This window comes from Palaemon carinicauda, chromosome 17 (assembly GCF_036898095.1).
Source record: "Palaemon carinicauda isolate YSFRI2023 chromosome 17, ASM3689809v2, whole genome shotgun sequence".
Lineage (NCBI taxonomy): Eukaryota > Metazoa > Arthropoda > Malacostraca > Decapoda > Palaemonidae > Palaemon > Palaemon carinicauda.
Window position 1 is genome coordinate 96,576,253 of NC_090741.1, and position 4,805 is coordinate 96,581,057.

Genomic DNA, 4,805 nt, shown 5'->3' on the forward strand with positions numbered 1-4,805 from the left:
ATATATATATACACATAATGAACATTTCATCACCGTTGTAATATTTCATCATAGTTATATTCATGTAAACACCACTATTTGCGTATCTTTCAGATATATTAAAGCAAGGGTTGTAAGTTTACCTGTTTATGGCTACAAGAAAACAATTATCTTTCGAATATTCACTTTCAATCCACGACTCTATTATTCTGGTAATAATTTGGTTACCTTTTGAAAAAAAAATAAAAAAATAAGATAAAATAAAATAAAAGGCGATAAAGAATAAAAGTGTATCAATTTATCATACATTACAAGACGATATTTCATTCTCAACGAATAATTGTTTGCCGGAGAGGAGTATATTTATTGTCACTCCTGCTATGAAATTGATATAAAAACGGTCCCACTCATTTAGAAAAATTTTTTGATACTACGGATGGGAAATAAAAATCAATTGTTTATTAGGGTTTGATTAGCAATCAATTGAAAGGAGTCATTCTCATTATAGCTTTTCATAAATTTGATAAAAAAAATAAAGAATTGGGAAATATATTTTCCTTGTTATGCACAAGTAATTATATGATTTTTCATTGTTATTTTCGATGTTTTCCAATTAATGAAGGGTGTAATTACCTCATGACATGTAATACATATCTGGTTAGTGCCAATATTACTAAAATATTTTTTTATAAAATTCATTACATGTGATTTCATACGTTTCGGAAAGATTTTTTGCTTAATCATTACTAAAATTGTTATTATTATTAGCAACATTATTATTATTAGCAACATTATTATAATTATTAACATTAATATACTGTATATTTTATCATCATTATATTTTATTGGTACTTTGCATTCATCAATATAAATTTTATGTTTCAATGGGTGTTTATTCTTGGTTGTTATGATTATTATGAGTATTATAAATATTATCATCATTTGATTTTTTTATTGTTGTCCATTTCATTGTTATTTTTGTTGTACTTCTTGTTTGGAAATTAACGCTCGAAAGTGGGATAAGCGAAATATTAAGAAGAAATCTTTTAGGTTGTGCAATATATTGTTGCTCATTATGATAAAAAAATTTCTTCTATTTTTCTCTTACTATTAAAAGGTAATTTCTTAATAGGATTTTCTTAGTCTCTCTCTCTCTCTCTCTCTCTCTCTCTCTCTCTCTCTCTCTCTCTCTCTCTCTCTCTCTCTCTTAGTATGTATATACTAGTACATTAAATTCCATTGTAAATATTCATAAAAATATCACTAGACTTATTCTCTCTCTCTCTCTCTCTCTCTCTCTCTCTCTCTCTCTCTCTCTCTCTCTCTCTCTCTCTCTCTCTCTCTCTCTCTCTCTCTCTCTCTTTTTTACACACACGCCATGGTTTATAAACTCTGAAAGTATGAGTCAGTTTTAATTGCAACCTGACACTTTATGTCCTCAGAAGTCGCAAGTTGCAAAGTGCTAAAGTCGAAAGTATGTGGTTCGGAAAAACACAGCGCTCGTTCCACAAATATATTAAGAATTTAAATAGTTATATATATATATATATATATATATATATATATATATATATATATATATATATATATATATATATATATATATATATATATACATATATATATATATATATATATATATATATATATATATATATATATATATATATATATATATATATATATAAATATATATATATATATATATATATATATATATATATATATATATATATATATATATATATATATATATATATATATATATATATATATATATATATATATATATATATATATATATATATATATGAGAGAGAGAGAGAGAGAGAGAGAGAGAGAGAGGAGAGAGAGAGAGAGAGAGAGAGAGAGAGAGAGAGAGAGAGATGTTCTAACTAATGTACAGAAAAGAAGCAAGTACCAGAAACATATCTATTAGGGTGAATTATTGGTATCCTTTGGAGATAATACTCGACTATTCCTTTCCCTTTGACTTCCAAAAACTTCAAAAGTGAGGAAAAAGAAGAGATGCGTTCAAGAATGGAGATTTTAGAGTTATTATTATTATTATTATTATTATTATTATTATTATTATTATTATTATTATTATTATTATTATTATTCCTCTCTTCTTCTTCTTCTTATTATTATTATCATTATTATTATTATTATTATTATTATTATTATTATTATTATTATTATTATTATTATTATTATTACTATTATTATTATTATACAGGTACGTTTTTTTTACTTTGTTAGTGATCATGAATCTTTCAACACTATGTTTTTACGATATGATTTTGTTAGATTAATTCAATTTCAGAAAGCATAGCAATAAAGTAAAATATGGATCTATTTATTTCTGCAAACATTATTATTTGTATTGGGAATATAATAAAGCTAAATTCAAGAATTCTAAACCAATAACAAATATTTAAGTGCATCAGATCATGCTCACACGAACTTGAAAACAATTAAATAGTCTGAATGCCGTTAATATCAAGGACCGAAAACAAATATGTCTCGAATTTGGATGTTTCTTTAGAGAAACAAAATGGAAATACGTTTTACTGTTGTTATTTTTTTATAAAATATTTTATTTTAATTGTTGATTACTTCTTATATCCTTTATTTATTTCCTTATTCCCTTTCTACTCGCGTTTCAAACTAGAGTTGTAGTTTACGTAGTAACAACAACAACAACAACAATAATAATAGTGATAATAAGGGTCACGAGATGACCCAGCCTGTTTTAAACTTTATTATTGGAATCTAGTATTCTCGTAATAGTGAACTGAATCAAAACAGGTATTATGTATGATTTATTCAGAAATTAACTGTAAATCTTTTGGGCGTAGTTATGTAGGTCACAGATCTGCTGATACTCTTGCAGGATCAAACATCACTCGAAAGCGAATCTGAAAGCTTATAAATAAATATTTTTTTAGAATTTTTAGAGGTGATTTTATTTTTCCCCGACTGATGCCATGCCTCCACACATCACAAGCCTCCTTTCCATTCTCTCCCCCTTACTCTATCAATCTCTTTCTTTCTCTTTTTGGTTCTATATAAATTGGTATATTTCAGTAAATACATTTTTCTCTCGTTATTTACGATTTTTTTTTCCGTAAAGTACCAGTTCAAGTTTCACATAACTGACCAAGCATGGCTATGAAATTGACCTTATGGCAAGCTTGAAGCAAGGGAACAGTTTTGCATATGAGTATGGAAGCGGCCCGCTCATATGGCACGTTTAGGATTAGGGGAACCCCTTACACTGAAAACACGCCTTGAATTTTACCTCACTGGTGGGGTTGAACAGAAGTTAGAAAAATTTTGTATAAGATTTTGTATATGCACCAGTTTTCATAGTGATTGAGGGATAGAAAGAAAGACAGAGACAGAGGGTAAGGAGGTGAAGCGTGGTTGGAGGAGACCAAGCTGGTAATATGTGGATATGTGGCATAAGTGGAGAATCCATTTAAAATCAAGTGTCCTCCCCTATCTGTCCTCTCTTGTTGCGTTGAGTATAACTCTAATTAAGTCTTTCATTTTTCTTTTAGTAATTATTACATATTTGATGCTGATCAAATGTTTGCTGTCATAATTTTTACTTGTATATATATATATATATATATATATATATATATATATATATATATATATATATATATATATATATATATATATATATATATATATATATATATATATATATATATATATATATATATATATATATATATATATTTGGGCTCAGGCCATGTCGTCCTGATGGAAGTTCCTTCATTAGTAGCTTCCTAGGTATATTTGACTACAATAATATATCCCAGAGAATTTACCGAAGGTATCCAGAATTCTAACTCCTAGAGTGAATATCCCTTGAAATTTCAAAAGGGATATCACATATATCAGAAGACGTATTCTTGACACATCTCATAGCTATCTACACCCCCAATAGCGTTTTCGCTTCGAGAGGGAAAAGTGGCAAGAATATAAGAGAGTCGTTAAAGAGGTGATGCTCTCGACACTCCTACTGTACTGTAAATAGTACGCCGAATCACCACCGTGAAGCCCCACTAAGCTATTCTTTCGTTTGTAGCTTTGCTGATATGTCTTAGACGTGTTATCTCTCGCTATTTTGGAAGTATTTTGTCGCTATGATGCCTTCACCAGCTTCATCAGCTTTTGGAAAGTTAAGTAATATCTTTGGATTGTGTAAATGTAAGCTCTTGCTAGTTTTATTCTTCGATTTAGATCCCAATTAACGTAACAGGAGCTGTTGTCAGCCGGATGGCGTCATGGACGCACTCCTTCTTCTTGTACATTTAGTTAGCAAGAACGATTTCCCGGCATTATTTCGCTTTTATAACTTTAGCAATTTAGATATTTAGCTAGGGAATTTTATACGATTTCATGGTTGTCGTGGATTTGGCTATATATGATCGAGCCTCACGAGTGCTAGGCTTCCTAGCCTAGGCACCTACACACTTCATGCATGATATAACCTTCCTGTAAAGTGTTACTAAAGCTCAGGCAATATTTTATATAATTAAGATATTAATGCATAACATTTTCCTCTTCCAAGATAGTATACAAGAGAGTTCTCTATGCTCCTGGACTTAATAACCTAGGGGCTTTAGTATAATTTCTAACACCTCCTCTTCCTTTTAAGTCGATACTATCTCTAACGAGATCTAAGAGCAATTCCCCTTCCCTCTGATCAGCTTAGGGTACCCTCAGTTAACTTTGCTGCGAACTATGTTCTGGCAAAATTTACTGGGGTGTTTCGTCTCTTTCTCTTAACCACTGACACGGTTTTG